Source organism: Ailuropoda melanoleuca, chromosome 2, assembly GCF_002007445.2.
Source record: "Ailuropoda melanoleuca isolate Jingjing chromosome 2, ASM200744v2, whole genome shotgun sequence".
In the NCBI taxonomy this organism is placed as follows: Eukaryota; Metazoa; Chordata; class Mammalia; order Carnivora; family Ursidae; genus Ailuropoda; species Ailuropoda melanoleuca.
In genome coordinates this window covers 99,451,710-99,476,542 of record NC_048219.1, presented here as the reverse complement: position 1 = coordinate 99,476,542, position 24,833 = coordinate 99,451,710, and the positions used below count along the sequence as shown (strand labels likewise).

At 46.3% G+C, this 24,833-nt stretch overlaps 1 protein-coding gene across 2 annotated transcripts in view; it reads left to right on the top strand.

Annotated features, from left to right (window-relative positions):
- The first annotated feature begins 3,327 nt into the window (after positions 1-3,327).
- Positions 3,328-24,833, top strand: part of RALB (RAS like proto-oncogene B) — a 45,737-nt gene continuing 24,231 nt past the window's right edge. The window contains exon 1 of one of the 2 annotated variants that reach the window (XM_034654395.1): positions 3,328-3,493. The gene's annotated coding sequence lies outside the window, so the exon portion shown is untranslated. Of the gene's footprint in view, positions 3,494-4,251; positions 4,274-24,833 lie in introns of those variants that run through there. The other variant, XM_019797890.2, reaches the window with a different exon arrangement.

The window sequence follows — 24,833 nt, the reverse complement described above, 5'->3', positions numbered from 1 at the left end:
AAAGCACCTCTGGGGGAGCCTGGCTTCCAACTTGCCCCTGCTTCCTCTGGGATTTGGCAGGAGAAACCCCTGGTTTAGTCATCAGCTCTCTTGCTCCCCTCCAGCTGCAGTCTCCCCACATCTCCTATTATCTGAGGGCAGATTACCCTTCTAGCCTCTGCTCCTGTGGACCCCGCTCCGCTTGGACTCCTGGAACAGCCTCCTTACTTCCATTCCCAGATCTGCCCCTTGCAGCCCATTTCCCACACAACAGCCAGGGTGGTCTTTTTAAAACCTGAATCAAACATGTCACCCTCCTGGCTTGAACCCCCTCAGTAGCTCTCCGTCACACTTGGAGCAAATTCCAGTCCCTTATCATCACCTAGAAGCCCCCACCTAATCAGGCTCCCACCTCCCTCTCTATCGTTGTGTGGCCTCACTTCCCCCTGCTTACGGCACCCCTCCCGGGGTCTGCCCTCTGTTCTTAAGAGGACCAAGCCTCTTTCTGCCGTGGGAGTTTGTGCATGCTTGTTCCTCTGCCTGAGACAGTCCGCTCTGCTTCCCCTCTCCATCAGCCTTTTTCTGAGACTGATTCCTTTTTACCCCTCAGGGCATAGCTTAAATGTCACCTTCTAACAGAGACCTTTTTTCACTACCCAGTCTCAACTAATTTGTAAGGACACAATTCATACCCGCTGACGTGCCTGTTTGTCTACTGGTTTATTACCTGTTCCCTTCTCTGAGCTGTTCACCCCTGAGTCCCCAGCTTAGCATACTTTAGGCCTCTGTATCAGAGCAGGCTAGGCTATAGGCAGTAACAGACAACTTCCAAATCTTAGTGCCCTCAACCCACACAGGTTTGTTTCTCGGTCATGCTAAATGTCACCACGGGTTGGCAGGGGCAGCGCTGTGTACATCGGAGGGTCCCAGGCCGACGGAGCAGCCACCACCCAAACATTCATAGCGGCCATACCATAGAGACAAGAGCTAGGGAGGGTCTCGCATTGGCAAATAAGTTCTCCGGCCCCCAAATGACTTCCACTCACAAGGCATTGGTTAGAGCCAGTCACAGAGCCTCGCCCAACAAAGGGAGCTAGAAAGTTCCATCCTACCCAGTGCCCAGTTAAACAGCACTAAAGTTTCACACAATACGCAGTAAATACTTTTGAAGGAGGGAGTGTCTAGAATGTTCTTTCCATAGCTGCAAAGGGTTAGAGGGACCTTGCGGGATCTTGTATTGCTGTTGCTCAGGCCCCTGGCTCTGCTGGGAGGCAGAGGTCCCTCAAGAGCAGCTCAGCAGACAAGAGGATCTTGAGGCCTAACACGAGCAGTCCTCGAGGCAGATGCAGCCAGGGTCAGCCAATGCTCTTTCTCTGGTGGGGCATGTTCTGGCGCTGGGGGACAGCCCCTCCAAAAGAGTCCTGCCATTATCCCCTGAACCTACCACACTCAGCTAGGGCCTGGCATATCCAGGGGCTGAATAGATGATCCTATTGGTAAAGTTCAGAATCCCAGAGTACTGAGGCTGAGGCCCGGTAGACAGGTGATACAAAGGAATGGCAGTTACACACCCCAGGAAAAGTGAGAGATTCTCCTGTGATTGCTGTGGGTGTAGAGATGGGAAAACCCTCGTCTGCCTATGACCGTGATCTTGTTCCCTGAACTACTCATTTCACTTGGGCAGGATGCTACGGGCAGCTCCCCTGTCTAAACTTCCATTGGATAAAATGGCATCATGACAGCAGCTCCTTTCCACCAGGCTGCACACAGCATTGGCGGCAAAATGGTGGTGTCATACGCTCCCAGATATCACAGGCCTTGGGTGGAAATGCTGTCGCTGGGTTGAGTATACGTCGTAGCCTCCAGTGGCAATCACTCTTTAAGGTAACATTTATTGAGTCCTCACCAAGATCGTAGCACTCCCCAGTTCCTAGTGGAGGGCCCGCTCCTACTGGGCAGCTGGGGATACTGAGGCCCACAGAGGTTAAGTAACTTCCTAAAGTAACAGCTAGTTATATGGTAGAGTCCTCCTTTGAACCTATGCTTTCTGATTCCAAAATCTGTGCACTTAATCCTTACTCCCTAAGAAGAGGTTTGGGTCTGATTCCCCTTCTAGGTTATAAATACTAGAGAACTTCCTTTTTGAGACACCTCTTCTTCTCCTAGCAGCGTTTCTGCCATATACTTAGCACGCAATAAGTCTTTGATGTGTATGAGAAAGATAAAACAGAAAATTTAAGGTAGTCTAACACTAGGATACTCTTCCAGTTACATGTGTTTTGTGAAGCCTGCTATTGAAGACTAAGGTAAAGCGTCTGTGCGTTTTTTGATACAGCTGTTGGTGGAGGGCTTGCATCTGTTAGTTGCTTTTACAGGCCAATCTAATCAAGGCACAAAGCCTCTCATATAATACACCAGTATCTTCATGTATAATTATTAACAAGGAAAGAATGAGCTAGCTGCTGTGGATATCAAGTTGAACAAGAGAGTGTCCATCCCTGGAGATTTAGAGGCAGGCATTTAGACAATTGGGATATAGTGCGACGGGCCATGTGAGGGTCAGTGGGGCCACAAATCCTGATGAAGGGGGTAGGAGAGGATTCAGCTCTAGGGAGGGGGTGATAGTTAGGAAAATCAAGCCGAGAGAAAACCGCATTTGGATAGAAAATAACAAGTTTCCTGTATTTGGAGGACAATGACGGGGGCAGGATGTGGGAGAAAAACCTGTCCGTGAGGTTGCCTACTGCACTTCCTGCCTCAGGGAACCTGGGGTTAGGATTCTCCCCCCTTGTATGTGATCTGGATCAAGTTATTGCTAGGCACTGGTCAAGTCACTCCGTTACCGCTAATGGGATGTCATTTAGCCAAGCGAGTCGTGGAGGCAGGCGGAAGTCCCGCGGCCTCAGGTGTCCCGGCCGGCGTCCTGACAAGCCGCCTGGACCCTGAGACACGCCCGCGCCGCATCGTAATTTTGGTTTTTTCTATATCGGTCTGCCCTTCCCTTTTGCTTTCCACTAGTTTGGCCTCGCTCTGACCTAAATCCACGACTGGAGCGCCGTCCATCCGCCCACGCCCAGAGTCCCCGGACCAACTCGACTCCTCACTGCAGCAGCGGTCACGCGCAGCGAGTCCGGCCCCAGCAGGAGGAGGAAGCGGAGGTGGGCGGGGCAGGCGTGCGGAGCCCGCCCCTCCCGCCTGCGGCGGCTTCTCACTGGCAGAGCCCCCTCCCCAGCTTCCCAGACCCACTTTGGATTGGTCAGCACGCTCTCGGTAGGCGTGGCCTCCAGGGGGAGGGCGGGAGCGGAAGGAAAGCGCGCTCTCTCGGGAGGCGGGGTTGCCTAGGCGACGCCGGGGGCGCGCTCGGGGGCGGGGAAGCGAGCAGGGCTGCTCAATGACAAATCGGCAGGGGACTGCTGGGGTCCGGCCCCGGGAGGAGGCGAAGGAGAGGGCGGGGTAGTTTTAAGAGCGGCGGGACCGGGTGCGGGCGGCCGAGGCGGCGCGGGACGGGTCCCAGGTAAGTGTGCCCGCACCCCGACAGGCCCGCTCCGGGCGGGGTAGGGCGCGGGCTGGGGCGGTGGGGTGCGCCGCCCCGCGCTCTGTGGCCGGCTGCCGCCCTGCGCTCTGCGTGCACGCTGTGGAGGGCGGCGGAGGGCGACGCGGGGTCGACGGCTCCCTTTGGCCCCGGCAGGTCCCCTGGAGAAAACCTCCGAGACCGGCCCGGGGCTGAGGAAATGGGGGTGGCGCCCCAGCCTCTCCCTTTTCGCCGCTCGTTCCCTTTTCCCACAAATGGCCTCTGCTTCCACTTCCTGCCCTTTCGGGCCTCCAGCCCGAGGATGGTCCACTTCCTCAGTTCCTTAGTTGACGCTGTGGGCAGGGTAAGAGCTATTACAGTGTTGCAAAAACTTATTAGTACCCTAAGAACTTGGACTGAACCGGGGCCGTGTTCCAAAAGTTGTTTGGTCTGTTTTTGGTCCTGTCTTGCAAGTGAGCCTAAAGTTGTTTCTTCCCCCCGCCCCCCTCCAGCCCCCACCCTTTAGTTCCTTTCTGATAGAGGCTGACACTGAATGTGGCTTCTAATAGGAAGCACCACAGACTTGAACTGTTTGGCTGGACCAGGTTTCCACTCCTCTTTTCCTGCCCTCTTGTAGGTATGTAAGGTTATCTGGGTCGTGGTTGGTTCAGAACTGCTAGTGGCAAAGATAGCTGTGCCCAGACTGCTTGTTTGAGCAGTGTCCTTTCTGTGCTAATTTACAGATGAATATTGGAAACGTTGGAGCTTTGATATTGTTATCAGGTGAGTCTTCTGGGGAGAAGTTCTTGTGGCTGGCGGACTGCTTTAGAATTGCCCCTGGAAGAGACTTGGCTGATTGTTGATTTACGTTCCCTGTGAGATGATTTCAACCTTTGCAGACCAGGCAACTTTCTGCTTTGGTCCAGCTTTCTAACCTCATTTCTTTCTAAGTTTTGAGGATGGGTAGTGGGTGCTGATTGTCAAAGACTATAGTGTATCCTTTAGATGTGTAAATGACCCACCTTCTACAGCTGAGCTCGAAGTTCTTGGATCAAAGCCCAAACAGGTGAAGGCCATGTTCGAAGTTCTTGGATCAAAGCCCCAAACAGGTGAAGGCCATGTTCGTTAAGCCCGGAGCGATAGAATTAGAACATGGAAGTTCTCAGAAATGGAGTGACTGTGGAGGTGGCATTGGATATAGGGAAGAAAAAGAGGTCAGGGTGTGAAGACCTAGATTTGAATCTGGTTTTGAAACTTTATTAGTGGTGGGATCTTGAGTATGACTTTTCACCTGTCTGAGCTGGGGAGTCCACAGCGGTGAGAAGTTGGCAATAGTTTCCCCTACCTGTTAGGATGACATGAAGTTAGGAATGTTGAAGGTGTTCTTTGTGGTAGTGGGGGTGGGATGGAGGTGGGGGTAGGAATAAGGCCAGGCATACACATTCCTTGTGTGTGGTTTTAGTCCTGTCCCCTCGTCTACATTCTTCTGACTATATCTGAGTCTTTCCTTCCTTTTCTTTTCATGGTATTTCCCATTGGAAACAGTGGGGATCTGGGATCTCAGTAAGATTTCCTTTGTGGTAGAAACTTTCCCAGGACTTTGTGAATATGGAACCAAGACACATAGGTAGGAAGACAAGAATTCGAACGTCAAATGGGATCTAAACGGGTGTTGGTGGAAGGTGGAAGAAGTAAAAAAGTTTTGAATTTTGGCTTAATTCTTGAAGTTTCTTGCCTTGGCTGGAAATGGGTCGAGACTCTGGAAATTTGTAAACCAGAGAGTTGAGGTAATCCGTTGTGCCACATCGCCCAATCCCACAATGCCTGTTGGCATTCAGTTACTAAATTCCTCTCCACTCATGGAATTTATGGAAGTTAGAAACATCAGTGGAGACTTTTCTGAAAGCTAAATTTGGAGACAGTATAACAACAGTGTTGGAAGAGATCTTGGTGAACTCTCCTAATGTTCCCAGTGTAACTTGTCTCAAGATGATAGGCGAGAATCCCACTTTTCATTGGCTCCAATTACTTCTAAACAAACAGCCCCTGCTGTTAGATATGCAAGACGCTTGAGATTTTTTTTTTTTCAAGTGAGTATGTGTTGTTGAGAAGTCTGAATCAGAGAGACCAGACTACCAGAGAAAATGGAACACTTCCCTAATCACGGGGGAGGTGGGTAAGGAAGAGGAGGGAAATTCACATTTATTGAGCATCAGGTATCCACTCGGCGCAGACCCACTGGTCTAACATACCTGGCCTTGGAGGTTGGCCATGAACTGGCTCCTTTAGCTCCTCAGTGCTTTTGATTACTTAGGAATACAAATATAAGGCATATATGTGTACATATTCTTAAAGGTTTCAAAAAGGAGAGGGGCCAGTAGGCAAGAGGGTGTATGAGGCTTTGGATGGGTGAGAGTGGGAAGAAAGTTGAAAAGAATGTGGAAGTGGAAAGTCAGAGAGGGACGGTATTTCAAGTTTATGTTACTCTTAAAAAAAGGAATTGCCTATAATTTCTGTGAGTGTTCTCTGTGGTGGGTGTCAATGAATCTTTGGGGAGTCCATGCTTTTTGAAAAAAATTGAAATCTAAATGCAGGAAATGGCACTGTTAATCGATAATTGCTAATATATCGTCATTGTTGCTTTTGCCAGGGTTTGTGGACAACTTTGCTATAGTGTACTCTAGGCCCACCAAACTGGGAATTGACCGAAAATTTCAAGTGAGGTCCAATCCAAAGGAAAACATGACAAGCTCTGTAATTTTACTTAGTATATGGCATGAGTTGAAGGAACTATAGTGGTTTGGTCCTGTGTAGCTGGCCACCTCTGTAGTTTGTCTGTCTTGAATGAGTTTTCTGCTGTGTACTCTATTACCCCAAATGTAATAGCTTCAAGCAAGAGACATATATTATCTCATACAGTTTCTGAAGTTCAGGAATCGGGGAGCGGCTTGGCAGGTGCTTCTGGCTGAGGGTTTCTTCTGAGGTTGTTGTCATCTGAAGGCTTGACTGGGGTTGGAGACTGTGATTCTAAGTTGGCTCACTCACATGGCTGGTGGCTGGAAGCTTCAGTGCTGCACCATGTGGGCCTCTTTCCATAGGACTCTTCGCGACATGGTAACTAAGTTTCTCCCCAGAGCAAGTGATCTGAGAGAGGGAGAGAGAGAAAGCGGACAATCAAGATGAGAAGTGTGGTATCTTTGCATCTAGTCTTGGAGGTGACATATCATCCCTTCTACTGGCACATAGACCGAACGGGGTACAATGGGACTGCAGGAGGGAAGCTTGAGGTCCCTTGACATTGTCGGAGGCTACCAGATTTCCTTTTGAAGCTTTAGACCAGACATTATTGAGAAGAATCTTTGTTTCACATGCTTACTAAAGTATGTACTCCAGGAGAATAAAATGCAGCTGGAGTTTCTACCATTTTAGAAACTTTTAATATTAGACTTTTAACTTTATGTTCTTTCTTCTGGTTCTTCGTTGTCAGATGCTAGAATTAATTAGCCAAATATGCAGTAGCTTTGGAAATTAGAAATTTAAATCTTGCTGATCCCTAAACCAAATGCAACAGCTGAGTTCTTTTTTTTTAACCCTAAAACAAATTGGTTAAAAAATTATTGCCAAAACGAGCTCCTTGATGAACAGCTTAAAATTAGTCATTAATTATCTGTGTATTTTTTTTTAAGATTATTTATTTATTTATTTATTTGACAGAGAGCCAGCCAGCAAGAGAGGGAACACAAGCAGGGGTAGTGGGAGAGGAAGAAGCAGGCTCCTAGCGGAAGGGCCTGATGTGGGGCTCGAACCCAGATCGCCAGGATCACGCCCTGGGCCGAAGGCAGATGCTTAACGACCACGCTACCCAGGTGTCCCCATCTGTGTATTTTTTAAAAATAAAACTCATTGGCAAAGTAGCTAAAAAAAAAAATCTTGGAGAACCTAAACCCTGCCCCCTCCCCCAATTATTTTAAATCTTTGGACAATATTTATTTGGCCAGCACTTTTTCATTTCTCTTTTGAGAACTTACTACCTTTTAATTATCCACCTGGACAGAAGGACTTTATTCTTTTAGCTTCTACATGAAATCTTCCTGAAGTGTCTAGAGGTGGAGAGAAGAGGCATCCTGAGCCAAAGCCTAATTAAATGACCTCCGAGTTCCTTTCCATCTCTGAAACTTCTGTGATTGTAGTATTGTCATTTAACAAATATCCTTGGAATGAGGCATATTTAGAACGAGAGAGTTCATAAATCATGTTAAAATGTAACTTCAGAAAGCGAAGGCTGGTGAGAATGGCTTTTGTTCATCCCAGCCCAGTTGAAGGTTGCTAGAGTCGTCACTGGGCAGACTGGACACTCAGCACAGCTTGTGTTTCCTTTCTTCCCATTTTTGGCCTTTTTCCCATTCGCTACCCTCATTTGTAGCTAGTATCTTTCTTTTCTTTCATCCTGCCTCTCCTATTGTCCTCTCCTTCCTTCCACCCCACTCCGCCTGGAAAAACAGGAAAGGCTCAGTGGAGGGTCCTGGAGTGTAGATTAGCTGATCCCTTCTGAGTAGTGGATTTAGTCATGGTTGGACCTCTACTCATACTTGCATGTTAAGCCTTTTTAAAATCTAAAATTATGGTGTTCATTCATTAAGTTCTGCCATTTTTTCATGTCTAAAGGGGTTCAGTACCGAATTCCAAGGCGGGGTATGTGGTTTTTCCGGCACCACTGCACAGTTCTCTGACATGAGCTGAGTGTCTACATTTCAGCTCGATTCTGCCACTATCTACCTGGGGACAGCATCAGAGTCTATAGGTGAAGGGCCTGGCCCCGCAAGACCGCACTGCACTTCAGATGTCAGTTGCAAGTGCAGATTGTTACCTGGGCTTCTGACTGACCCGCTCTAAGCCGGAGAGATTTTCCTAACCCCCAGCTTGGGTTTGATAATGTGCTACAGCGCCTCACAGAACTCAGGAAGCCCGTTTACTCACTAGATTACCACTTTATTACAAGAGATATTAAAGGATATGAATCAGCCAGACGGAGAGATACATAGGGTAAGGTGTGGAACAAAGGAGCTTCTGTCCTCATGGAGTTGGGGGCCCACCATGGTGGCACATGGAAGTATTCTGTCTGGTTCCCCAACCTGGAAGCTCTCCGAACCTCCTTTCTGGTTTGTATGGGGGCTTCATTATCTAGACAGGATTGATGAAATCATTGCCACTGGTGATTGATTCAACCTCCGGCCCCTCTCCCTTCCCCAGAGGTCAGGGGATAAAACTGAAAGTTCTAACCCCCTATTGGAGGTTGGTTCCTCTGGCAACCAGCACCTGTCCTGGGTGGTCTAAAGGTCACCTCATTAGCACAAACCCGGTTGTGGTAGAAAGGCCTTGTTTATGAATAACAAGACTCATTTCACCTTTATGGCTTGAAGTTCTTCAGGAGTTGAGGACAAGAGACCACACATTCTAACAAAAGATGCTCCCATTGCCCTTAGCATTATGGAAATTCCAAGGGTTTGAGCATCTGTGAGAGAAACTGTTTGCAGACCAAATATATGTGAGACATATATTTTGGCCATCTGAAGGAGCAGGTATCGATTTCTTATAAATCATAGTGTCACATTCTCCGAGATAGTTCTGACATCTAGCCATTTTCCTCACATCTGCTGTCATGCTCTTAGGCCACCCTTGTCTCTGGCCTGCTGTATCTCCCACATCCGCTCTTGGCCCTTCTGTTTCTCCACACTCTCGCTAGAGTGAGCTTTTCAACATGCAGGTCTCATTGTGTCACCGGTTTGCTTAAAGCACTTCAGTGGCTTTCCAGTGCCCTCAGTAGAAAGTCTAAAATCCCTAAACTGCTGGGCCTACCAGGTCTTAAATAATCTGGCCCATTCCTTTCCCATGTCATTTCATCTCATGGTGGCCTCTGTCTTTCTTTCTTCTCCAAGCGGCCCCAGGGGTTCTTCAGTTACTTGACTGTACATCGCTTGCTTCCTCTTGCTTCAGGTCTCCCTAAAAGCACTACAAGAGGAGAGTAGACTGTGAAAGGGGTCCTAGGTAGGAAGGCACTGGGCATAGTCATGGAACGGAAGGAAGGCAAAGCAGGCCAGGGAAAGAAAGGTTTGGGTAGGGTCTTGTAGGCCATGGTGAACAGCGGGTTTGGATTTTATTCATGGTGCGCTATGAAAGGGCTTTATGCACACTTTTATTTGCATTTTTGGAAAATTCACTGCAGGGGCTATGTGGAGAATAGATGAAGAGGGGCTCAAGTGGCCATGACAAGACATTTAGGAAGTTGTGGCCATTCAGTGGTTGGTGCCCGGGCCTAGGGTACGGCAGAGATGAAGTGAATGGATTTGAAATGGGTTTTGGAGAGGGAACCAGTAGAATTGGGCATGAACTGAGTTGGGGGGAAGAGGCAAGGGGAATCAGAGATGACTCCCAGGTTTTTGGCTTTACTAATAACTTGGAGACGACTAGTTACTTGAGTAACTACTAGGTGGGGAATAGCGGAGAAGGAGCAGACTTGAAGCAGGGCAGGAAGAATCCAGAATTCTGTTTTGGGACCGTTAAGTTCCAGCCGGACACACACATGGGCGGCAGTTAGGCGGAGGGAGAGGAGACTGGAGGTCGGGAGAATGCTCTGCACTGCGTTTTCAAGGTTTGGGAGCTGTGTGTAGGGCCGCAGGAATGGGCGAGGCCACTGAAGGAGAGTGGAGGGGTGGGAAGGGTGTAAGACTGAGCTCCGAGGGGGACTGACTGACATTAGAAGCCAGGTAGAGGAGCAGGAGGCAGCCAATGAGCTGTCAGAGAAGCAGCAGGGCCCGTGGGAGAGTGTGGTGCTCTCGAGGCCGGCGTACAGCATCCGGAGGGAGATGCCAAGCGGGGTGTTTGAGCTGGCCTCCTACGGGCCTTCCCCTTTCCAGGCAGCTTTCTCTCACAGTTGCTACAAGCTCCTTTGTGAGAAGAGGGAGGGCGTGGGAGAGGAGAAAGAACAGTTTTTATTGGAGTTTGCAACGTGGAGTTGATGGGTGATCCTGACCAGCCCAGTTTCAGGAAGTTTTGCTGGCGGAGGGAGCCACACTCACAGGGACTGGGTAAAGGAAGTAATCAGGGAAGGAGCCGCAGGCCTTGTTATGTGGAGTGGAGTCCTTGGGCCTGACCGTCCTCTGGGAGCTGGTTGGCGGTGCTGACTCTTGGGCCCCACTCCAGACCCACTGAAGCAGGATACACATCTTAGCGAGATTCCAGGTAACTGAAGTTGGAGAAGCATTGGTAGAGATAACCAGGGCTACAGGGAAATTGTGTCACCAGCTAGAGGGACATAGGCGATCAGATGGGCGTGTGTGGTTAGGATGAAGATTAACAAGAGAGTCTGTGCTGTCGGGGATGGTCCCCTGCGGAGGTAAAGACTGAGGAATGATGCAGGAAAAAGGGGGGTAATGGCAGGAGTGACTTCCTGGGCCGGGAGGGAGGGGCTGTGCTAAGAGCAGTGGGGGGCCATCCATGGAGGTGGGCGTGCATGCTGGGAGGTTCGTAGACTTGGCGTAGGAGCAGTGAGGGAGCTTGTCCCCGATGGCTTGTGTTTGGGGAAAAATGAGGTGAGGTTATCTGCCGAGAGGGAGCATGGGGAGGGCGTGGGGGAATCACAGTAAAATTTCTAGGCAGTGTAGAGTGAATTGCCCATTCCTGGTTTGGGATCACAAACAGATTTAATGTGAAGCTTCATAAGGCTGGCTGCAAGATTCTCTTCCCCTCTCCAGCAACATTTGTTGGCTTGCCAGTGCTGCAGGAGTCCAAGGGGCGAGGGCGGGCCTGTATCAGCAAGAGGGCTTTCATACTGTGAGATCTAAGCTGCTGAAGGAGGGAGGCAGGGCCGGGAGGGAGTTAACGCCCGCCCGGAGAGAAAGTGCTAGAGGCCTGTGCTTGCAAGTGACCAGCAGGCAGGCAACTGTGGTAGCAGTACCAGTAGTGGGTATTTGAGCAAGTGAACTAGAACGAAGGAGGCCGAGGCTGGAGACCTGGAGGAGCCAGCTGTTTCTGATGGTGCTGAAAGTGCGGGCCTGAGCGCGACCGTGATGCGAGAATGAAGGAAGCGGTTTCCAGAGAAGAGGTTTGGCCTTTGGGAGAGGCGGAGCTCTGTGACAGGTCGTCCATAGGAATGCAGGAGTCACTGAGGAGGATGACAGAGATGGAGTAGAAGGGAAGTCTGTGAACCGGAAGCAAATACCAGCAATAGATGCGGGAAATGACGAGGTCCAGGGCTGATACGAGGGCAGCAAGGTGAGGGAAAATGAATTGCCCACGCCTTGAAGATGTGGGCTTTTTGCAGGAGGAAGGAGATTATTTTTCTGAGGGAAGTCGTCTACTAGAAGTGACAGTGGGAGGGAGGAAGGACACTTCCTTCTTCCTGGCCCTGAGGCACATGGCGGGAGAGGAAGATAGCATCTGCTTAAGATACGGTGTCCCCAGGGCACATCTGAGACTCAGGGAAAGCTGAGAGGTAGAAGAACGTTCTCGGAAGAGCTGGAGGGTCTTGAAGAGTTGGCGGGTGTTCTGGGCATGGGGTGGGGGTGGGGGGTGGGGAATGAGTCATTTCAGAGGATGGTGCAGTCCTGTTGGGAAGGGAGTGCCAGTAATGAGGGAAGAGGGGCACGTCTGTACTTCTGGTGGGGACTGGGCAGAGGGTGTTCAGCTGTATACTGCCCCCGTAGAGAAGGCAGACCCACTTCTGGCTCTGTAGCTCCCCAGTCATGGCTGCCTAGGTGGCAGCTTCCCTAGGTTCCCTAACCCTTTGTACAGGAGCTAACAGGGAAGAGAATGAAGGACTGTTTCTGTTAGAGAAATTTCCAGAGCTGCTGGAGGAGACTGAGGGTAGGTCCCACGGAGATGCCCACTGGCCATGCTTCTCAAGGTGAGTGACATTGTCTTTTGGGTGATAGAGAAGAGAGAAGGGTCTGAAGGGCCTCTGTTGATAACACTCCTCTTGTTACCATATTGAAAATGCTTCCAAGGCCCGGAAGCCTTTAGTATGAATTTTCCCATTTGTTCCTTCCCGGTTACCTTGAAAGATAGATGGGGCGAATACTGGGGCCGAGGGGGGTGAAGTGACTAGCCTAGTCATACAGTGAGTGCGTGGCTGAACGAGGTCCAGAGGCCAGGCCTCTTCCTTCCTGGTGTGGCGTTCTGGACTGGAGTCACCTCAGCTCTCAAAAGACTGAGTCTTGGCAAAGGAGCCTCCCTCGCCTATTCGTGTCCTTCTTTAAGGACTGGCAGCCCATCCTGCCTTCAAGTAGGTTTGGTTGCTAGACCATTTTCTTTCTCAGGACTTTCTAGAACATCAGAATGATGTACAAAAACGTAAGTGCTTACTCAGAGCCGGTATTATGATGGTGTTTTCTCATTTAGTCTCCGTAATAACCCTGAGGATACACATGCCCTGTGCATTTTTCAGAGGAGACTGAGGCCGAGAAAAGCAACTTCAGTAAGAGAACTAGGGGCATTAGCTGCCCAATGGCAGACTCCAGACTTCTAGCTGGGTGTTTTTTCTCCAGTCCCACGCTGTAGTTGGTATAGAATTACCGAAAAAAATTGTGGTAAAATATGCATAGCATAGCATTTGTCATTTTAGCGATTTTCTACAAAAAAAGTAATCTCTACACCCAACGTGGGGCTTGAACTCATGACGTCGAGATCAAGAGTCATCGCATGCTCTCCTGACTGAGCCAGCCAGGCGCCTCTCTGTCATTTTAGTGATTTTTAAGTGTGAATTAAGTACATTCACAGCGCTGGGCAATCACCACCACCATCCATCTCCAAAACATTTTCAACCATCCCCATTTTGCAGCTCTGCATTCACTAAACACGAACTCCTGTCCTGTCCTCCCTGGCCCCTGGCAACCACTATTCAGCTTTCCATCTCTATGAATCGACTCTCCTAGGTGCCTCATATAAGTGAAATCGTATATTTGTGTCCTTTTGTGTCTGGCTTATTGCACTAGCCTCATGTTCTCAAGGTTCATCCGTGTTCTAGCTTCTATCAGAATTTCATTCCCTCTTCAGGCCGAATAATATTCCATTGTACCGATAGCCCATGTTTTGTTTTCCATTCATTCATCAGTGGACACTTGGGTTGCTTTCACTTTCGACTGTTGTGAACAGTGCTGCTGTGAACACGGGTGGATGAATCCGTTCAAGTCCCTGCTTTCGGTTCTTTGGGGTGTATGAGAACTGCTTTTTTTGTGGTCTGCTTCCCCCTAGAACTTGTCCCCTAGTTGCCTGTGCCTTTCTCTCTTTGAGGAACTTTCTGATCCATAGTTCTGTATGGTTGATAAAAATTCCAGTATTTCATACCCTGTTTGAAGGCCTTCCCGCCCCACCCCAGTCCACGAATGAGCAGCCCAGTGTCATGGCTCGGAAGCCAAACTGCTGGGATTCTAGCCCTGCATAGACTAGTTAAGTGACCTTGCAAGTGCTCCGAGCTCTGTTTGAGTGCGTGCCGTCCGCTAGTAGACACTGTAGAAGTGGAAATAGTAGTACATCTCTAAATTGGATTGTATTTGGGTAAGTGATTCGGAACAGGGACGTGTGTGCCAGCTCCAAATTTGACCTTCAGCTACTGAGAGATAAAGTGGTTCTATTTTTTTTAAAGATTTATTTATTTATTTTTGAAAGCCAGTGAGCATGAGCGGTGGGGGAGGGGCAGAGGGAGAAGCACGCTCCCTGCTCAGCAATTCTGGACTCGATCCCAGGACCCTGGGATCATGACCTGAGCCAAAGGTAGACGCTTAACCAACTGAGCCACCCAGGCGCTCGAGATAAAGTGGTCCTAGTGTCTCTGAGGCTGCCTTTGCAGGTGGAAGGAACCAGAGTCTGTATATGGTGGTAGACCTCTCCAGGGCCAGTGAAATCCCCAGATTCCATTGGGGGTGAGGATATGGTGGGAAGAGGACTTTATTTCAGAAATAACTGTATACTTAAAAAAAAAATCGGAGCTTGCAAATTTCCTCCCACTGTAGTTCAGTTGCTTTGTAGTTCAGGAAAGTCATCCTAGAAATGAATTAACTTTTCCAAGTTTACCAGTTACCAAATATCCTCTTGAGACTAGACCTCTCAACCCAGATGGTGAACTCAGTTATTTTTTCCAAGTACCGAGCATTTCCTAAGGCACGCTGAGCACACAAAGATGAATGGGCAGCCCTCAGTGTGGTGGGAGAGACAGCCCTCAGCTAAGAGGAAATTATGGGTTTATCTCAGTGCAACAGTAGGCTTATCAGCCCTCAGGGGGGCCCACTTATGGGAGGGTCAGCCTTGCTGGGGGAGATGTAGGAAGGTGGTGGAGGAAGTATTTAGGCTGAGTGCGAAATTACGGGCGATCCTCGATCAGGAGGAAGGACGGTCCTGGCAGACGGAACGACATGTGAATAAGGGCCCAAACTAGAAGCAGAGTGCTTATGGTGAGTGACTTCAGAGCTTTCTGGTTTTCGTTTTAGTTAATTTAGCTTTTGTTCATTTAGGTGTGTGTGTTTTGGTGGGAGAACATATAAAGAGATATTCATTAGGGAACAGAAAGACCTAAAATAAATTTCCTTAGGCACTCAGCAGCACTAATTGAAGTTGTTTTGCAGATTTGGTTTCAGAAAAAAACAGCAAAAGACTGGAAAGGAACTTAGATCATTTAATTCAACTTCCTTATTTTTATAGACATGGAAACTGAGTCATACGTGTACAATATAAAAATATTCTATCCACTAGTGCTAATGACAATAGCAGTTGTGTAAGGGAAGGGAAAAATGAGTTTCCTTCTTCAAGTGAGATTGCGTAGGCAAGGCTGAGCACACAGAAAGAGAAACGCCGAGAACACCGATGACTTAAGCTGTGTCTTCCCAGGACTGTCACTGCTGGAGTGTCCTAGTCAATGAAAAGCAGCAAGAAAATACAAATTTACCAAATAGAGAAGTCAAGACTGAGTGTCTTCATTTAATAGAAGGATTTAGCCGAGGTTCAGCAGCAGCCCTAGTGAGTTTGTATCTGTGGAGAGCTTGTTAGCTAGCTGATAACACATTCTTCGCCAGGTGACCAGCAGTACCTGGAGCTAAGGGGCTCTGAGCCACGTCACACGTTATTCCCATCGCTGAGCCCATCGCGTTGTGCTCGTTCCTGCAAGGGCCTGTGCCCCTTTCTCAGAATGCAAAGTCCTAGGAGAGATGGACAGTCTGAAAAAATCACTGCCAAATGAATAACAATTAAATGTTCATAAAACTTCTCAGACATCCTTATTTAAATCAGTGGGTGAAATGATGAGAGTCTTATGAGTACCAGGTTGCTCTAATTTTTAAAGAGTGTCTCTGGGGGCACCACGTGGCTCAGTCGTTAAGCGTCTGCCTTTGGCTCAGGGCGTGATCCCAGGACTTGGGATCGAGCCCCACATCAGGCTTCTCTGCTAGGAGCCTGCTTCTTCCTCTCCCACTCCCCCTGCTTGTGTTCCTTCTCTCTCTGGCTGTTTCTCTCTCTTTCAAATAAATAAAATAAAATCTTAAAAAAAAAAAATAAAGAGTGTCTCTGGTATAGCCGTGGAAGTTGGCCTATTGTATGGAAATACCAGACCCTAAGGCAACAATTTTTTGTTTACTCTGAAACTTGTTTAATAAATAAACTTACTTTACTTGATGATCTGGAAGTCTCTGTTTTAAGGGCCTGTATTATAATTAATAATGACAACCCCATAACAAGTTCAAATAAATACTTAAATAACAGCCTTAAGAGAGTCCAAGTCTTTAGAGATAAATCCACAAAACTTAAAAAATAGAAATTCATGTCATCCATTTGCCCAGCTTGGCTTTTGAAACAAGGAAATGATGGCTTAAGCTTTTTAGGCTTTTGGCCATAAGTAATGGAAATAGGATATGGATGAATCCAAGTGTTAAATTTACACAGCATTCTAGATTTTATGATGACCATAGTTTGGGTAAGCTTAATGTTCTTTAGGCTGCAGTGTGTTTTATATGACAACAGGGAAATATTCCCACCGTACAAGAGTCTAAGAGGGCAAAGGGCAGACCCGGAGCCCGGCCTCATGGAGCCTTAATAGTAGTGGAAGAAATAAGCAAAAAGCAAGTAAGCAGAAAAAAAGGAATTGCAAGTTGTGTGATCAGTGCAGGGAAAGAAGCCAAGGGGCTTACCTGAGGTGTGGGGTTCCTGGAAGGCTTCTTGGAGGAAGTTGACATTAAGTTGAAAGTTAAAGGAGAAAGAATTTGGTTGTGAATGACGACGGTGGAAAGGCTCTGGGCTGGGAGGGGCAGGGGGCAGAGTAGTAGGCGGAGAGGTGGAAGAGGTGGAGCCTAGGGAAGGGGGGAGAGAAAGTGGGTTCTGGAGCCACCATCTGAGCCCCTGGAGCCAGCTTTATTCCTGGACACATGGTTACATGAGCCAGTAAATCATTGTTTTGCTTAAGCTCCTTTCAGTTGGGCTTTCTTTCATTGTGGACAAGAGTCCTAATTCTTTTTTTTTTTTTTAAAGATTTATTTATTTATTTATTCGACAGAGATAGAGACAGCCAGCGAGAGAGGGGAACACAAGTAGGGGGAGTGGGAGAGGAAGAAGCAGGCTCATAGCGGAGGAGCCCGATGTGGGGCTCGATCCCACAACGCCAGGATCATGCCCTGAGCTGAAGGCAGACGCTTAACCGCTGTGCCACCCAGGTGCCCCAAGAGTCCTAATTCTGTAAGGGGGCAGAATGTTCGCATTCCCTGGAAGCACCTTCAACTGGAATTTCTATTTGTAGAGCTCATGCTTTACTCATGCAGGATGAAGTATTTTTGTGTCGTTACATTTTCCCCCTGGGCCTGCCTGGGTCTGATTCCCTGGACTTGGCTTGTGTGTGTATTTTCAAAGCTGTTATGTACAGTCAGTTGGGACTCCCTTGGTTGGAAGTGATAGAAACCTAAGGTGCATGAGCTCACACCACAGGGGGGATTTACTGGATGGACACCAGTGCATGTCACTGACTCAGCGGAGAAATGAAAAAGCAAAAGCAAGCCAAGGAAGGGGCCGAGCATGCGGCAGGGACTCAGGAGAATCTGGAACCAGCCCCCTGAAGGCTGCCCGTCCCCGTGTTTCCTCCCCATGTGCTGGCTTTGTCTCTCCTTCTTGCTGTAGATGGGTTTTCGCTGCTTGGCAAAAAACATAGCTGCCAGTTTGCAAAAACGAGTGGCCTGCAGACAGGCTTTGTTTGTTCACAGTGCTTTTAAAAATTGATTTAATTATTAACATTTTAAAAAGGGTGATTTCACATAAAATTCCAAATTTCTGGCATCTCTTAAAGAATCAGAAGTTTGACATTCCTAAATCCCAGCAATCAGCAGGCGCTTCTTTTGGCAAGGAAAATACATTGTTCAAGGGCCGCAGGAGGGCTGCTGCGGTCTTACTTCTGCGGGGGGGGGAGGGGGGGGGGCTTCCTGTCCCTGCTGTAGCCATCATGGGCCTGGCTGCTTAGTTCCCTAGCTTGGGTCTGGTGCCTGCCTTGGGGTCAGTCGGTTTGTCCCAGGGGATGGGGCCATGAACCAACCTGGCATGTCTTATCTCCCTCACCCTTCTCCCCTGTCCTGTAATAACCAGGCGGATGGTGGAGGGGAGCAGTTTCTAGAAAAAAAATGCTAGGCATACAGAGCCATAAGTTACGTATTAGTATAAAGTTGTGTGTTATTTCGTGAAATCTTTTTTGAACTAATCTTTACTGATGTATGTTTGCCAAAAGGGCTGGTTATTCTTAATACACTTAACATACTTTAAGTAGTCCTCTGCTTTTTTATCTTGGAGGAGAGCTGGAAGACTTCATAGAATCCTTTGTGATGATTCAGTCCCGTGACCGTTCCCATCAAAACTAAGCATTTCAGTTGGAATTTACGATGTAACGTGGCTTATCCATTTGTTTTTATGGATGATTCGAACTAGGATTGCAAAAAGCTGCTACAGATGTACCAACAATCTTCCAAACCTGATTGAGTAAAAATTAAAATTTAGACATTGGTAGAATTTGGTAAAGTATTTAAAAAAAAACTATTTCCTGGTTTCTAGAGTTTCTGTTCTGTTCTAACTTGTGAAAATCTAAGAACACATTTTCAAGTCAGAATCACTTTTTTGTTTCTTTAAATGTATTTCATTATTTGAAGTGAGTCTATCATTTTAAGTCTTCATTATTTTTTCCTATCTTTGGTAAAATTCTATGCTTTTCCCAAGACAGACAATCTTTTAAAAAATTTCTTTCTCACTTACTCAGGGCTCCCCTATTTCTGAAGACTTTAAAACCTTAGAGTGAAGTTATAGAAATTATTGCTACTTGAATTTGAAGAACAGGAGATTAATAGAAGACTAATGTGAAAAAGGGTCCATAGTTAGAAGGGAAATAGGAAGAGGAAAACATTCACCTGTGGACTGACTGAAAGCTAAATGCCTCTAGGGAAGACATTAGGTAATATTTTGTCATCACCATCCAGACACTGGAAAACTCACATGAAAACTTTTTTTGAGAAAACTCTCAAAAAGGTTTGAATCAGATTGTAAAAAGTGAATCAGTTTTCTTAAGATGGCAACGTAGCATGGCCTTTGCAAAAACAAAGGTGGCGGGAGAGTGTTCCTTGTGAGACCGCTGACTAACAGAAAATAAGAATTTCATTCGAAGGTGGGTTCATGGTGCCATCCCGTGTTCTGCTTATAGAATTAAGGTGAGAAAATGGCTCCAACCTTAGTTAGTGAATTCAATTAATATGTATGTTCTCTGTGATAGGTCATGAGTGAGACAGTGGTTAAGGAAGATAGAGAATGTTCTCAAAGAGCGTCAGGTCCAGCGGAATGGTTTTCAAAGCTAGGCATGAATCGGAGTCATCCGGTGCCAGAGCACCGTGCTCCTCAATTGGAATCTCTACGGGAGTGGGACCCAGGCGCCCACATTTCTGTCATTATGTCTTATAAATGTTACAGTGCAGACATTTTCAAACATGTATGAAAGTACAGAGAACAGTGTAACCAGTCAGCCTTTTGCCCATCAGTCAGCTTTGGTAATTATCAGTTCACGGCCGGTCTTATTTCATCTGTATCCCCGCTCCCTTCCCCCTTGATAACTGAAGCCAAGCCCATATGTCATTTCACTTCATTTGTAAGGAGGTTACAGTAAGTTACTGGGAATTTTTTATTTTTTTATTTTTTTTAAAAAGATTTTATTTATTTATTCGACAGAGACAGAGACAGCAAGCGAGAGAGGGAACACAAGCAGGGGGAGTGGGAGAGGAAGAAGCAGGCTCATAGCGGAAGAGCCTGATGTGGGGCTCGATCCCACAATGCCGGGATCACGCCCTGAGCCGAAGGCAGCCGCTTAACCGCTGTGCCACCCAGGCGCCCCTACTGGGAATTTTTTAAAATAATAATTCCTTAATATTATCAAATCCAGTCAACATTCAGATTTCCCCAGTTTTCTTACGTGTTTAGGATCCAAATTGAGGTCCGTATGTTTCGCTCACTTTATGTCTCTTAGTTCTCGTAATTTATAGGTTCCCTCTCCATCTCTCTTTCTTCTTGCAGTTTATTTGTGGAAGAGGCTGGGGGGCTTATTCCATAGAGCTTCCTCCAGTTTTTCTGTTGCCGGTGGTGTGTCTGTGTGGTGACGCTCACCAGATTCCTGTCTCCTGTATTTCCCATAATTCCCATAGAAGCTTTCTTCACAGGACAACATCGTTGATGGCTATTTGTCTTTTTCAAGGTGCTTGTAATGTCAAGTTGTCTTTTTTTTTTTTTTTTTTTGTAATGTTAGCAGACTTTGATGCTCAGGGCCTAGATTTTCTTAATTGGTGAGGAATCGCAAAGTGGTGATAGCCCACATTCTGTCATTCCTTGATTTGTTAGAAGATTTTGTGGAAGGAAACATTGCTTCATCTGTTACAGCTGACCCTTCAACAACACGGGTCTGAACTGTGCAGGTCCACTTACATGTGGGTTTTTCTCGATAAATACAGTACAGTACTGTAAATGTATTTTCTCTTCCTTACGATTTTCTTAACATTTTCTCTAGCTTTATTGTAAGAATGCAGTATAGAATACATGAAACATATGAAATATGTGTTACTTGAATGTTTATGTTATTGGCAAGGCTTCTAGTCAACACTAAGCTATTAGTAGTTAAGTTTTTGGGGAGTTAAAAGTTATATGTGGAGTTTTGACTGTGGAAGGGTCGGTGCCCCAGCACCGTCATGTGGTTCGAGAATCAGCTGTATTTAGTCACCCGATAATACAGAGTATAGGAGAGGCACGATGCATTTTTCATTCTTTCCCTGTGTTGACCAGTTTTCAAAATAATGAGTTGTTTTCCTAGTCCTCCAAAGGTGACCAAAAAGACGCACTTAAAGTATTACTGTGAACAAATTTGATGTATTTCAATCCATTGCAGTTACTGTCTTTAGTGATCTTTAATTGTCCACCTTTGACCAGTGTCTTCACCTTGGCTCCTGAGTGTGTGTCTGCGTGTGCGCAGATATATTTTAAAATTACTATTACTTTTGTAGCTAACAGCATTTATTAAGCCATAAAAAGAACCTCTGGGGAGGGCTGCCACTTTAATGATGTACCTTCTAGAATCAGTGTTCACAATAGAACACTCAAGACGCTATTTCCTTAATGGAACATTGATGAGAAATGTGGCACGGTATGCGTCATGGAAAATCGTTTAAAATGTGTCCTTGTTTTCATTTCTTAAAACTCTTCCCTCATTATTCATTCATTCCTTTATTAATCCTCTAGGCGGGTCTAGATCTCTAATCCACTGGAGGTCAGACTTCTAGATCCTGGCGACGTACATAGGAGTAAGCCACTATCTTTCCCCCCACCGTGTTCCTGTGAACCTCTTGGCCAATAACCACAAGTTTGTGTGTCATTAAGGTGACAGTGATATAGGGTTTCAATGCAGGAAGGGAGGTGCTGTCATCACACACCGGCGCAGTTGTGTACGGTCCCTCAGCTTGTTTATTTGGTTACAACTACTGAATAATTTGGCGTTAGATGCTAAGAAATAAGATTCCATGTCGATTTTCAATACTAGTGGAAATGACGTCTACTGAGTAGACAGTGTCATTGCGTCTTACTTTTTCATGACAATCCCTGCAATCCATCTGTTTCCTGTGTTACTTCATATTTGAAAGCGCTGGGGTTTTGTTTTGTTTTGTTTTGTTTTTTTTGGGAGGTTGCTTCATGACCCTAATTTAGATCAGATTGTTCCGAATTTGGATTGTAACAGGAAGTGGTATGAATAAATTGGGATTTGCCTTGACACCTAAACAGTGCTGCTTGTTAAAATGCAGATTCTGATTCATAAGTGATGTATGGAGACACTTTAAGACCATGCAAATATCCTGTTCCTCATCCAGATCTCCCCTTTAGATTTAGCATCTATTAATGATTCTTGCGTGAACCAGTCTTTACTAGGATCGTTACAAAATGTTGATTTTCCAACTTAGATGCACCCTTTACATTTATCAGTCTTCCTTGGACGTTCTACTGGAAGCAAGAGCCCTCCCTGCCTCTTCCCTTGTTTATTTAATACTTATCCTAGGTATGGATTCACAAATTCCTAATTTTTCAATGGTCTGTTTTTATTACTGTCCTTAATTACTTTGGTGCTTAAATTGTCCCAGATTTAGGATTGTTCTCCTTTCTGATGGTTATTTAATGGATTAAAAACATGAGACAAACCATGAGAGACTCTTGACTCCGGGAAACAAACTGAAGGTTGCAGAGAGGTGGGAGGGGGGATGGGGTAACCAGGTGATGGGTATTAAGGAGGGCACGTGATGTGATGAGCACTGGGTGTTACGTGCAACTCATGAATCATTGAACATTATATCAAAAACTAATGATGTACTATATGTTGGCTAATTGAATTTAAATAAAAAACATGGATAATATTTTGGGAGATTGAAGTATATATCTAGCTTACCTAAGTTACATTATCTGGAAAAAAAGTGCCAAGTGCAATTTTTCACATGTGTATGGTGTTTGAGAGTTTCCCCTGTGCTTTTGTGGGCCCTATTACCTAGGACACTTGAATTTTATGAGGGGGTCTGGAGGAGTAAGTTTTCCTCTGCATTTTCAAATTCTCGCTTGATTTTCTGGACAATCCTGTGATATAGACAAGGTGGCATTTTGACTCTACCTACCAACTCATTTTCTCCTAGCCTCAGTTTAACAAAAGACTAATGATTATATTAGCCTATGGGACTAAGGTTCACTGGAAACTACTCCTTCCACCTAACACGCATCAGCGTGGTTTATATATTGTGATTTGCTATAAAAACTTTACTTCGCCATTGAATGTGTTCTGGTCTTTGAATTAATGCTGAGTGGTAGAGAGCCCTGTTTCTTTTTTTTTTTTCCCTAGTGAAAATATCTTTCTTTTTTTTTAAATAATTTTTATTTTGATATATTAGTCACCATACAATACATCCCTAGTTTTTGATGCAATGTTCCATGATTCATTATTTGCATTTAACACCCAGTGCACCATGTAATACGTGCCCTCCTTAATACCCATCACCAGCCTATCCCAACCCCCTCACCCTCCTCCCCTCTGAAGCCCTCAGTTTGTTTCCCAGAGTCCATAGTCTCATGGTTCATTCCCCCTTCTGTTTACCCCCCCTTCATTCTTCCCTTCCTTCTCCTATCGATCTTCCTATTTCTTATGTTCCATAAATGAGTGAAACCATATGATAATTCTATTTCTCCGCTTGATTTATTTCACTTAGCATAATCTCCTCCAGTCCTGTCCATGTTGCAGCAAATGTTGGGTAATCGTTCTTTCTGATGGCTGAATAATATTCCATTGTATATATGGACCACATCTTCTTAATCCAGTCATCTGTTGAAGGGCGTCTTGGCTCCTTCCACAATTTAGCTATTGTGATCAATGCTGCTATGAACATTGGGGGTGCATATGGCCCTTCTCTTCACTACGTCTGTATCTTTGGGGTAAATCCCCAGTAGTGAGAGCCCCATTTCATATGAATGTATCATAGAACATGACATAGAAAAAGCATTTCCCCACCCTTGCCTTCCTGCCCAACCATCTGAAGGAAGCTTTTTTAGTTTGGAGTGGCTCATTTTTCTACACGGTAATGTGTGTGTTTATTCTTATTGACCCAGTGCCTTACACGCTGGCTGGGGTGAAGGACACACCTTGCAATGGCTTCTCATTTACTCCAGGGGAGGTTTCTTAAGATGGCATCTTAGGCCCATTTGGAGGTGAACATGTCTCTGTTTGGAGACTCCTCACCCAGTCACTTCCCCACCCCATACTTGGTACTCGCTATGGTGTTTCATGCCTTCTTTCCTTAGCGTGTGTTCTCAGTTATGCATGGAAAGCTCCCCTCTCTCACCCCCATCTGCTGAGTGAATTCTTATTCAATTCTGAATCCTTTCCTGATTCTCTTTCCCCGAGTTCATTATTCTTTCTGTTATACCTTGTACATCTTTACCATTGCATGTGGGAAATTACAATAAAATGCTTTAGTTGTATGTCTAACCTTAGGGGATTAAGTTTTCTAAAGGCAGAGACCCACGGCTTGGCACAAAGTAGCACTTAAATGTTTTTTGGACAGAAATGAATTTTCCTGTTAGTAAGTAGAGACCTAGTAAAGGGTGTTCACTGGTATGTTTCTCAAGTCCCCTGTAAAAGACCTCTGACCAAGAGAGAGAGCCATGCCAGGACTTGGTGTTATGAACCCGAATTCCCCTTCTGGAAGGTCTGTGTTGTGGCTTCATGTATTGGCCATGAACCCAAATAGTTTGCTAGGAGGATTGCTAACCCCCTAGAGAGAGTTCTGAAATTGTTAGTGGAGGCAGTCGGGGGGAGTCTGATTGCTTTGGAAAAAAATGATGTCTCCGTCGAAGTCAGGGGTGAAGTGTACTGATGTCTACAGCTGACATGAAAATGCATCAAAGAATAAGATGGACTGACGGGTGGGGGAGGGACGCCAGATGATGGGGTTTGTGGTAAAGCGAACGGAGCAAAACGCTCATTGGAAAATCCAGGTGGTGGGTATATGGACTCGCTGTTGCAGTTCGTTCAACTCTGCTGTAAGTTTGAAACTTTTCATAACAAAATGTTGGGAAAAAGGGATACTTGTATTATTTTTTAAGAACACGTTTATTGGCTAGGCATGTCAATTACAAACATTAAATCATCACCACGCACTTCCTAAACCGCGCTGATTTGTTTTCTTCCTCTTATTTTTCTTCCTCTCTTTATCGAGTCGGCTCTTTCAAATCCCAGTTCCTGTGTTGCTCCCTTTAGGAGAATTTCCCTGACCTTCTAGTC